We start from the raw sequence: 13141 nt of genomic DNA, 5'->3' as shown, positions 1-13141 counted from the left end.
TTTACTTAATTGCTATAAAAACAATATCTATGTTACTTGTAGAGTTAGAAATAAAATAGAAAGTTTTAAAATTTTTTAAATAAATTAAAAACTAAATATACTTTCAATTTATCATAAATTAATCTACTGCATTCCATTTTTAACCAACTTATTAAAGTTAAATAGCCTGTAATTCTTAGAGATTTTCCCCCTCTTGAAAAAAAACAGATCAGACTTTTGCATTTTGCAGACTTGTATGTCCCAGGCTCGTGTCCTGATAGAAATTCAGTTTTATGGGTGTCCAAGCATGGTTGGGAACTCAGGGAGCAGCACATGCTCCCTTCCTTTACTCAGCACCACAAAATGGGTGCTTAATAAATATAAAAGAACAAAGGAATGAACCAACCAATAGATAAATGACAACATCGGTAAATATTATACTCATGTTTCCTAGCATCGGTCAGGATTGAAAACCTGGCAATTTTCAGAGAGGAATTACAGAATATTCAAGAAAAAACTAAAATCTCTTTTATTCTAAGCTACACTGTTATATTGATCTTGTTAATGATGCTAAGTATTGATCTCCAGAAGCAAATTAAGACTCATGTCATAGACTTTCATCCCTCTCCAGCCCTGGACATTAAGTCGTTAATTTTCCTGTCAGGTTTTTTTTTTTTTAATCCAAGTAGTACTTAATTATCATAAAATGACTTTTTAGGGATAGCTTCTAAACCCTCGCTAGCCATTAAGTATAAATAATTTTTTTAATTCAACCACTGTTTCAATTTAATTATTTTGGTTTAAAAAAACTATTGCGCCCTTCATTGGACTTACTCTATACCTTTTGCTACTCAAAGTATGGTTCTAGGACTAGCAACATCAGCTTATCATGAAAGTTCTTTAGCAACAGACAATCTCAGATATCACCCAAGACCTACTGAATCAAAATCTGTTTTTAATAAGATTCTTCAGTGGTTCATATACACATTAAAGTTGGAGAAGCACTGCCATATACTACTCTTTTGTTATTATTGAAATTAACTTTTTAAATTATAGAGATAACACATGTATATGTTTTTTAAAGTATTAAAGGACCCTACAACCAAAAGCAAAGACAATACAAGAAAACTACACACCAATATCTCTCATGAACATAGCCACCAAAGTCCTTAACAAAAATATTAGAAACAGAATTAAAGAACATATTTTTAAAAAGAATTATACACCATGACTGCTATGGTCTAAATGTTTACACCGCCTCAAAATTCACATGTTGGAATCCTAATGCCCAATGTGATGCTGGTAGGAGGTGGGACCTTTGGGTGCTTAGGTCATGAGGGTGGAGCCCTCGTGAATGGGATTATTGTTGTCGTAAAAGAGATCCCACAGAGCTCCCTAGCTCCTTCACCATGTTAAGATACAATGCGAAGTCTGCAACCAGAAAGAGGGCCCTCACCTGACCATGGCACCCCAATGTCAAACTTCCAGCCTCCAGAACTGTAAGAAATAAATTTCTACTGTTTATAAGCTTCCCAGTGTGTGATATTTCATATGGCAGACTGAACAAACTAAGACAACAGCCAAGGTATACAAAGTTGGTTCAGCATTCAAAAATCGATTAATATAATCCTTCATATCAACAGAATTTTTAACAATCACATGATCATATCAATAGACACAGAAAAAGCATTTGACAAAATCCAACAATATTCATGATAAAAATCCTCAGTAAACCAGAAATAGAGGGGAAGTTTCTCAACTTGATTATAAAAAACCTATAAAAACTTACAGCTAATATCCTACTTAATGGTGAGAAACTCAAAGTTTTCCCACTAAGATCAGGTACAAGGCAAGGATGCTCCCTCTTACCACTCCTTTTCAACAGCATGCTGCAAGTCCTTATTAATGCAATAAGACAAGGAGATAAAAGTTATGCAGACTGGGAAGGAAGAAATAAAACTATCTTTGTTTTGCAAATGACATGATTATCTATGCAGAAAAAGCCAAAAGAATCAATTTTTTTTTAAATTCCTGGAACTAATAAGCAATTACAGCAAGGTTGCAGGATATAAGATTAATATACAAATGTCAACTGCGTTCCGATTTACTAATGGTGAATAAGTGTAATTTGCAATTAAAAACACAGTACCGTTTATATCAACACCCTCCAAAATAAAATACTAAGGTATAAATCTCACAAAATCGGTGTAAGATCTATATGAGGAAAACTACAAGACTCTGATGAATAAAATCAAAGAAGAACTAAATAAATGGAGAAATATTCCATGTTCATGGATAGGAAGACTCAATATTATCAAAATGTCAGTTCTTCCTAACTTCAGCTATAAATTCAATGCAGTCCCAATCACAATCCCAGCAAGTTATTTTGTGGATATTAACAAACTGATTCTGAAGTTTATATGAAGAGGCAAAAGACCTGGGAATAGCCAACACAATATTGAAGGAAAAGAACAAAGTTGGAAGACTGATGCTACTCAACTTCAAGACTTACTATAAAGCTACAGTAATCAATATAGTGTGATGTTGGTGAAAGAATAGACAAATAGATCAATGGAACAGAATAGAGAACCCAGAAATAGAACCATATATATACAGTCAACTGATCTTTGACAAAGGAGCAAAGGCAATGTAATGGACTGTTGGGAAAATTAATAGTCTTGTTCAGGCTTCAGAGGCAACAATAGGCCTTTGATTAAACAAAGACCCTGAAAGAAGCTACATACTGAACTGCTGGACTATGTGCAGGTCAGCAGAAATGGTGCTAGAAAGTCAAATCTGGCCAGTTCCCGGGATCAATGAACACCTCGAGACTTATGACTAAAGTATCAAAGCATTTATGATAATAGCCAGAGCTGCATATTTGCACGTAAGCTGATGATTATGAGCTCACAGCTTGGTGTTAAAAACAGGACTCCTCTAGGCGACACTCTGAAGTCTCACCTGTGGGGTGGACACACTGTCCAGGACCTTCCAATTGGGATTCCAGATTGCTGTTGCAGGGACTTCCCAGCATTGTTTGGATCTGGATGTAGGTGTTTCTCCAATTGGTGATGTATGTACATTTATTTCTCTGTCTGTATATACATATTACTTGTCCTTATATTGTAACTTACTACTTATATAATAAATTTCCTTATTTCTTGCTCATTAAAGTGTGGAGTGGTTATTTTGCTGGTGAATACCCTGAACCTGAAGCTGAAAGTAAGTCTTTCAGCAAAACATGGACAAAGATAGTCTTTTCAACAAATGATGCTGGAACAACTGGACATCCACATGCAAAAAAAAATTAATCTAGACACAGACTTTATATCCTTCATAAAAATTAACTCAAAATGGATTATAGACCTAAATGTAAAATGCAAAACTCTAAAACTCCTGGAAGATAACAAAGGAAAAACCTGGATAACCTTGGGTATGGTGATGACTTTTTAGGTAAAATACCAAAGATACAATTCATGAAAGAAATAATTGATAAGCCGGCTTTCATTAAAATTTAAAACTTCTGCTCTTTAAAAAACAATGTCAAGACAATAAGAAGACAAGCCACAGACTGGGAGAAAATATTTGCAAAAAAGACATCTGATAAAGACTATTATCCAAAATATATAAAGAACTCTTAAAACTCAACAATAAAGCACACAATATTTTTAAATGGGCCAAAGACCTTAACAGACTCCTCACCAAAGAAGATATACAGATGGAAAATAAGCAAATAAAGGAAATGCAAATTAAAACAACAATCAGATACCAGATACATCTATTAGAATGACCAAAATCTGGAACACTGACAATACCAAGTTCTGGCAAGGATGCAGAGTAACAGAAATTTTCATCCATTGCTGGTGGGAATGCAAAAACAATACAGCCACTTTGGAAGACAGTTCGGCAGTTTCTTACAAAACCAAACACTCCTACCATATGATCCAACAATCATGATCCTTGATACTTACCCAAAGAGGTGAAAACTTAAGTCCACACATAAACTTGTACACAGATGTTTACAGCAGCTTTATTCATAACAGCCAGAACACTGAAGCAACCAAGGTGCCCTTCAGTAGATGAACTGATAAATAAACTGTGGCACATCCAGACAATGGATGGGTAGAGGCTGGAAGACAATGGAATGTTATTTCATTAAAATAATATTTAGTGATAAAATTATATGAGCTATCAAGCCATGAAAAGACATGAAGGAACTTTAAATGCGTGCTATTAACTGAAAGAAGTCAATCTGAAAAGGCTACAAACTGTATGATTCCAACTATTTGATATTCCAGAAAAGGCAAAACTATGGAGATAGTAAGTGGTTGCCAGGGGTTGGGAGAGATGAATACGTGGAGCACAGAGGATTTTTAGGGCCATGAAAATACTCTGTATTTTATAATGGTGGATGTATGTCATTATGCATATGTCCAAATCCATAGAACGTACACCACCAAGCATGAACCCTACAATAAACTATGGATTTTGAGAGATTATGATGTGTCAGTATAGGTTTGTCAAACTTAACAAATGTAACCACGCTGGTGGGGGATGTTGACGATGGAGGAGGCTATGCATAGGTGGGGTAGGGAATACAGGTATGCCCCGCTTTTCCAAAGTCCACTTTATGGCTTTTATGAGAGACCTACATTAGTACATGTTTTCATTAACTGAAAGAAACCCAAAGAGGACTTTTGCTTTTACCAAAAAAGGCAAAAAGCAAAATTAGCACTCAGTCTTTGTTCTGCAGTGAGGTGTTACAAAGGCAGCTCGCACCCTGAGCAGCGAAAGTGGCACCTCCAAGCTCCTTCCCTGGGAACTACTCACCATCTCAACATCAAGCCATCATAGCTTTGAACTGTGTCTGTACTTTATCTTGATTTATTTTGTGCATCCATCCAAAAAGATGTGTCTTAAGGTAATTGCTTCTTTGCTTTAGGACACTTCAGTTTAGAAAGGGTTTTATGGGAACACTCTACTTCCAGATAGTGGGGGAAACCTGATATGGAAAATCTCTGTACCTTCCACTCAAATTTGCTGTGAACTTAAAACTGTTCTTAAAAAAAAAAGTACAAAAGGGCATAAAATGAAAATGAAGAGTGTTTCTCCCCACCACCTACTCCAGTTTCAATGCCCAGAAACTGTGAATACAAAGTTTCTTTATTACTGTTTTTTCCTAATTTTTCAGATAGTTGGTTGAAGATATTGCTATTTTGTGTTCTAGCACCTGGACTTAGGATGAAAAATCTGATTCATATTTCTAACATTGCTTTGTAGGTAACCCATTTGTTTTCACTGGAAACTTTTCAGATTTTCTCTTATCCTTGGAGGGATGGGATTCCCCCTAGAAAGTATCCAAATTATTTTCTCCTAGAACTTTTTTTTTTCATTTATCTTACTTGACATACTTACCAGACTTTTTCAATATTAAGAAATAACCTTTCTTAAGCCTGAAGAAATTTTCTTCTACTATGTCTTTGATTATTTCCTGTGTTTCACTGCCCCCTTTCTCTGCTTTGGAATCCTGAGCTAATATTCAGTTAGCATCAATTCTGACTGGATAGCCTCTATTTGATCAGTCTATGCCTATGCCATATCAGTGGTTAAATATTTTGAATGGTACCTCCAACTAGATTTATTCCTTGGGTCCTTAAAGACTTTCACTCTCATATTTTCCAGTTCTGTGGTATGTTTCTGTAATGGACTGAACTGTAGCCCCCAAAAGATATGTCCATCTCAAACCTCAGAATATAACCTTATTTGGCAAAAGGGTCTTTGAAGATGTAATTAAAGTAAGGATCTCTAGATGGGACCAACCTGGATTAGGGTGAGCCCTAAATCCAACGGCAAATCCTTAGAAGAGGAAAGAAATAGATACACTGGCACACAAGAGAAGGCCATGTGAAGATGGAGAGACAGAGATTGAAATGATGGATCTACAAGTCAGGGAACACCGAGGACTACCAGCCGTCACCAGAAGCTAAGAGAGAAACATGGAACAGATTCTCCCTCAGAGCCTCCAGAAGAAACCAGCGCTGCTGATACCTTGATTTTGTACTTCTGGCCTCCAGAACTGTGAGAATATAATCCTGTTATTTTAGCACCATGTTTGTGGTAATTTGTTAAGGCAGTCCTAAGAAATTAACAGTTTCCTTCACTTTATCTTCCAGATTCTTACTTTATTTTCAACTACAAGCATCTCATGATTTAGCCAACTCAAACTTTATTACAATTTATTATTATATATTTAACTTCCCAGATTATTTTAATTTTGATTGCTTATTTTCTCATATCATGTTTATATTAATTTATGGATGCAAAAAAGTTAGAATCTTTCTGAAGATATTAATTTAAAAACTTTAATTTCTATTTTGTTCTTTTTTTGGTCTAGAATCATCTCTCCTGGTTCATCTTTCATTTTGCTGGGTTTTCTCAAGTATCTGGTATATTTTACATCCATTTATGTTTATGAATCACAGACTACACTTGTTGGTATAAATAATAGGCTTACATTTCTTCTATGGTTTTATAAGTCCGTTTTCCCAGCTTGTCTCCCCTTTGTGTGCATGCATGTCTGACATGTGCATATATGTTAGGGCAAAGGGAAGCTGACACAGGTACTGAGGCTGCTAACTTCAACTAGAAGTCTGTATCAACTACTTCACATTACATTCTTTTAATTTCTCTAATAAAATAAATTCCTGCAGAATAGGGATTTGTTTTTATTTACTTTTCCTATAGAAATTATTATAAATGAACATTTTAAAATTAATTGTATAAATTAATTGGTGGGTTAGTAAGTAAATGAGTGAGTGAAAGAAATCCAGCAAAATAAGTTAAAAACTAACCTGCTCAAGTGAAGGCAAAACTCAATGCTTTCACTATTTGAAAAGAAAAGTGGCAGAAGTGAATTGTGACTTAATATACATGTAAGTAAAAAGCATTAATCTTCAGTTTTCAATTAATATGCCATTTTAATGAAAAATTCATTTCACTGGATCAGATAGCTCACAATGTCTTTTCTATTGCAGAATATTCAATATTTATCATTTTAGAACTTGTATCTTCAGGATACATTTTATTAGATTTTTGCAAATGCATGGATTACTAACTATACAGACAGATGTGCATCAGTTTGTACTTTGAAAATGATTACTACCTATGCAGAGAGATGTGCATCAGTTTGTACTTTGAAAATGTACTTTGAAAATGTATTATGCAAATTCACCATCCAAGTTTCGTGCCTGAAAATCAGTCCCTCGGCAGGTTAAATGGAATGATCTGTGAGGGCTCTGATCTGAGTGCCTTGAATTAATAATTGGATATTTTCCAAATTGAAAAACATTTTTAAAAGTGACTCAAAGTCAATTTCTTCCATTCCTTTATGACTTATAACCCTAAAGCCAGAAGTGGAAAGAGGGAAAGGATCAGCTTTGTTGACTGGAGACATTTAAGCTGGTCTTAGAGGATATGAGGGTATTCACCAGATATGAGAGAAAAGAAAGGGCACTCCAGGCAGAGGAAGCAAAGAAACCCTCAAATAACTAGGATTAAAACATCTTCACCATGATAAAGGGCATCTATGAAAAACCCACAGCCAGCATCATACTTAATGGTGAAAGTCTGCATACTTTCCCCTAAGATTAGGAACAAGCAAGAATGTCTTCTTCACTTCTGTTCAACATTGCACTGGAGATTCTTTCCAGAACAATTAACAAGAAAATAAAAAGCATCCAGATTGGAAAGGAAGAAGTAAAACAATCTCAATTTGCAGATGACATGATCTTAAACATACAAAATCCAAAGGAACTCACTACAAAACTATTAGGAATAATAAGTTTAGCAAGGTTCCAGGATATAAAATTAATACATAAAAATATCAATTGTATATAGAGTAGCAATGAGCAAACTGAAAATGAACTTAATAAAACAATTCCATTTACAATAGCATCAAAAAGAATTTTAAAACTTAGGAATAAAATTACAAAATAAGTGCAAAATTATATTCTGAAAACTATACAACATTCTCAAAAGAAATTAAGAAGACCTAAATAAATGAAAAGATATTATTCATGGATCAGAAGGCTTAATATTGTTAAAATGGCAACTCTCCCCAAATTTATCTATAGATTCAATACCATTTCTATCAGAATCCCAGTTAGCATCTTTGCAACATTTGGTAAGATAATCCTAAAATTAATATGGAAATCCAAAGAAATCAGAATATCCAAAACAATTTTGAAAAAGAAGAAACTTGTGGGACTCACACTTCCTAATTTCAAAACTTTTCTACAAAGACACAGTAATCAAGACAGTGTGATACTATTATGAGGGTAGAAATAAAGATGAATGGAATAGAGTTGAGAGTCCAGAAATAAACCCTCACAATTATGGTCAGTTAATTTTTGACAAGGGTGCCAAGAAAATTTAAAGGAGAAAAAATAGTCTATTCAGTAAGTGGTGCTGGGACAACTAGATATCCACATACAAAAGAATGAAATTTTACCCCTACCTCACAAAATTATACAAAAAATAAGTTGAAGTGTATCAAATTCCTAAATGCAAGAGGTAAACCATAAAACTCCTAGAAGAAAACATAGGTGTAAATCTTCATGATCTCATATTAGGAACAGTTTCTTAGGTAGAACATTAAAAGCATAAGCAACCAAAAAAAAAGTAATTTGTACTTCATCAAATTTTAAATTATTTTGTGTTTCAAAAGATACCATCGAGAAAGTGGAAAGATAACCCATAGAACAGGAAAAACATTCACAAATCATATGTTTGATATGGAACTTGTGTCTAGAATACATTAAAAAACTCTTACAACTCAATAATAAAAACTAAATAATAAAAAGACAAGTGTGCCAATTAAAAATAGGTAAAGGATCTGAACAGACATTTCTCTAAAGAAGATATACAAATGGCCAATAAGCACATGAAAAGATGCTCAACATCATATCCAACAGGGAAATGCAAATCAAAGCCACAAGTAAATACCATTTCACACCACCAAGATTGCTATAATCAAGAAGACAGATGATACCAAGTGTTGGCAATGATGTGAGAAATTGGAATCCGTATATTACCAGTGGGAATGCAAAATAGTGCATCAACTTTGGATAACAGTCTGGGAACTCCTTGAAAGTTTAAACACAGAGTTACCATATGACCCAGCAATTCCACTTCTAGTTATATACCCAAGAGAAATGAAAACATAAGTACAAATAAACACAAATGTTCACAGAATCATTATTCATAAGAGCCAAAAAGTGAAAAACCCATTCATTAATAAATCAATAAATAAAATGTGGTATATCCATATATGGGAATATTACTTGGCAATAAAAATAAGGTACTGATACATGCTAAAACATGGATGAACCTTGAAAGTGTTATGCTAAGTGAAAGAAACTAGAAACAAAACACTACATATTGTATCATTCCATTTGTACAAAATGTTCAGAACAGGAAAATCTATACTGACGGAATGTGGATTAGTGGTTGCCTAGGACTCAGGAGATTAGAAGGAAATGGAGACTTAGCAGTAAGGGATATGGAATTTATTTGTGTGTGTGGGGGTGATGAAAATATTCCCAAATTGTGATGACAGCTGGACAACTCTACGAGTATACTAAAACCATTGAATTATACATTTAAAATGGGTGAATTTTATCGTATATGCATTATATCTCAATGAAGCTGCTTTAAGAAAAAAAAAACTTTAAAGAATCCCTAACCACTCAGAGTCATGGAATTTCAGAGATAAAAGGACATTTACAGCCTTTATTTTATAGATTTTTTTAAAAAGACAACTGGAGAGTTTTGTATTAGATCACAGAACTTGAAGAGTATCTACACCAGCCGCATAGCACAGAGAGATCAGCTAGGTGGTTTGTAACCACCTAGAGGGGTGGGATAGGGAGGGTGACGCAAGAGGGAAGAGATATGGGAACATATGTATATGTATAACTGATTCACTTTGTTATAAAGCAGAAACTAACACACCATTGTAAAGCAATTATACTCCAATTAAAGATGTTAAAAAAATTGAATTATTTCATGTATTAAATGTTGATATATATATGATTTCAGAAATCGGTTTATCAATATTACTTTTACCATAACTCATGAGCTTGATTGCCCCACAAGGACATCCCACTAATTCTCATGTATAATATGACCAAAGTGGAATTTTTTATTTTCCCCATTGTCTTCCAATATTCCCAACTTTAGCTAATAGCGTCAGCATTTTCCAAGTTACTAAGTCAAAATACTGACGGGAAAATTTTTTACTCCTTTCTTTCTCCCTTTTCCCCTTCCCAGGTCAATCAGCCATCAAACCCCAGCCATATTATTCAGAAATCCATTCTCACTGTGATCTTCTCATTGTAGTCTATTGTCTCTGAACTACCGGTAGCCTGCCAAGAAATATCTCCATGTGCCAGGCCCCTCCTTCCCTCCCTCTGTCTCCTTCTCACCTACATCCTTCCTACTGTCATCAGTTACTGTCCTTAAAGATAACTCTTCTACTCAAAAGCCTTCAGAGAATCCCCATAATTCACAGAATGAAGTCCAGATTCCTCAGCACAGCCTTCAACCCCTTCCATTGTCTGGTCTAAATTTACTCTTTAAGGCTCCACCTAAAAAATGGATTATTTGACATTTCCAAACATACCTAAGACTCATCAATCTTTAACTATGTTTTAACTCATGTTAGGCCACCTCACTGCCAACCCTGGAGTGTTCCCACCCCCGTCCTAATTATCTTTCAAGTCCCTGTTTAAACATTACTCCCTCTAGGAACCTCTTTTTAATATCATCTCTACTCCAAAGTCTCAGTCAAAATTAATGCTATCTTTCTTAATAATTCTATTTCATTTTACCTCTCTTATCCATTTTATACATACTTACTCATACTATTGATACAGTCAAAAAAATAGGCATTTCCCCTGCTAAATTACAACCTCCCATTTTTTTTATTACACACAGCTCTTAGCATATAAATGCTGCACAAATGTTTATTGAATTGTGGCATCACCACATTTAACTTAAAAGATAAAAAGTATTATACTGACAGGTAGTATATAATATTATACAACATAAAATTGACTCTGACAAAAAAAAAGTGTACTTTTTACCTTTCTTGCCAGATACAATGCCTAGTGTAGTAAAAGTTATAAGGAAGTAAACATATTTAATAGAAATTCTTAAGGTTATATTACGGTTAATAAAACAAACAATAAAATTGTTTCATCTCTTTCTTTTTTTTATTACAGCACACACATATACAAAAAGATGTAGCCATCTTTGTTCTATTTTTAGATCCTCATATAATCAGAATGAAGTCTATAAGGAGTACACAAGGGTGAGGGAGTAGCTTGAGGGGGTAAAAGAAAACCAGTATGATGCTGTTTCTATTTAAAGGTCCTAACCATGACCCTCAGCTCTGATCAGCAGTATGACTTAGAAGCTTGACTCTGGCTGCTCAATTTCCCTCAGTGACTTGCAACTTCTGTGTACTGAGGGCTATTTTCTAGTCCTGCCACAGACCCTATATATGTGAGTTTAAATTCTTCTATTTTTGCCACTTTGATGCTGCAAAATACTAAGGATTTTTCCAAAGAATAAAATGAGGTCAGAAAAAAATAGCTGTGCTAAGCTAATTTCTCCCTTTGCCAAAAGAGCTCAAGACAATATATTCACAGTGGATGAAAATGAGAGAGCATAAAATATCAAACAGGAACATCCTGTCCTGTAAATGCTTGACTCTCCAACGTAAATAAGTTCAGTTTATACCAGTTTGGAGAGAGGAAGGACTAACTGCCATTAGTTTGAGGCCACTTGGAGAATCAAAATCCTCTGTTATATCAAATGATATTATAAAGTATTACCATATAAAAAGTGAAAAAACTCTTTGTGTTACTTTTCTCATTAAGAAATCAAGTTTATGAATTTCTGAGATATCACTGGCATTAATTCCATAAATTTCCTTTGACTCAATGACCACCTCAATTATCTCTACTAATAACTCGCCACCAGAGAAAAATTAACTCTCCAAGGAAGTAATTTACACTAGATTATCTATTGTACATTTCACAGCAGAGTTTTCTTTGAATTACATGGAGTTCATTGGCTTGGGATTACCTTTAGAGTTTTTGTCAGAGAAATAATATGTTATTCATCTATTTGTCCACTTTCCAAATAACATATAACATAAACATATAACAATAACATATAATAACAAACTGCATTGTTATATAGTAATTTTCTCATGTGTAATAATTTTTAATCTTCACATGGAAAATCAACATCACTTTCCTATTAAAAATAAATCTAAATACCTATCCTTATCTGTTATAAATTTCTCTCAAGGCAAAGCAAATAGCTAGAATATCTGCTAATAAAAAAACAGATTTTCTTGGGTACATAATTAATTCTCTCAACAAAACGCATTAATTTTTGGGGGGGTATTTCAGAACACTTAAAACTAAAGAAAATAAAAATGATAAAATAGAGTGAAAATAATGAGCTAACATTGGTAAAATTTTACTTCATATATTACTTCTAAGGGAGATAATTATCACACAATAATTTATGTCTAGTAAATTACAATAAATTTTAATAAAATACCTGAAACTCTCCAATAAAGTTCTTTCAAGCTTTAAAAGCATAACTTAATTCAATGAGTAATGTGATTTATCTGTTATCTCTAAGAAAAAAGGTTTATAATAATACAGACTAAAGATGAAAGCTGATCTCTCCCAAGAGAAGATAACTGTCCCCTGTTCTCAAAGCAAACAGACTAAACAACTAATTCCTATAATCAAATAACTCATTCACATTACATGCAAAGGGACATCACACATATCTTTTAATACAAAGTTCGAACCCCTATGGCATAAAACTAATTATCAACAGCTCATCCCTCTAGGTTGCAGAAAACAGACTGGATGCATGTGTAAAATACTGGAACTACAACCTGAGAACCACCTGTAATATAAAATTGATGATTCTTGTAAAGCCACCAAATGTGAGCTTGCTAGTGTTCGCTAGCAAAATAATTTTCAAGTAGTCAGCTTTCCAGACATTCATTCTCTCTCTGCCTCTCTTTTGAAAAAAAATACTTGGAAAACAAAAAATAAATTCCGTATAAACA

At 33.9% G+C, this 13141-nt stretch overlaps 1 protein-coding gene across 14 annotated transcripts in view; it reads right to left on the bottom strand.

Annotated features, from left to right (window-relative positions):
• The window catches only part of MCTP1 (multiple C2 and transmembrane domain containing 1), a 543328-nt gene that overhangs the window by 453755 nt on the left and 76432 nt on the right, over positions 1 to 13141 (bottom strand). The window lies entirely within an intron of this gene.

The sequence above is a fragment of the Orcinus orca genome, chromosome 3, assembly GCF_937001465.1.
Source record: "Orcinus orca chromosome 3, mOrcOrc1.1, whole genome shotgun sequence".
Lineage (NCBI taxonomy): Eukaryota > Metazoa > Chordata > Mammalia > Artiodactyla > Delphinidae > Orcinus > Orcinus orca.
The sequence above is the reverse complement of the archived record's forward strand: the minus strand, read 5'-3'. Positions and strand labels throughout refer to the sequence as shown.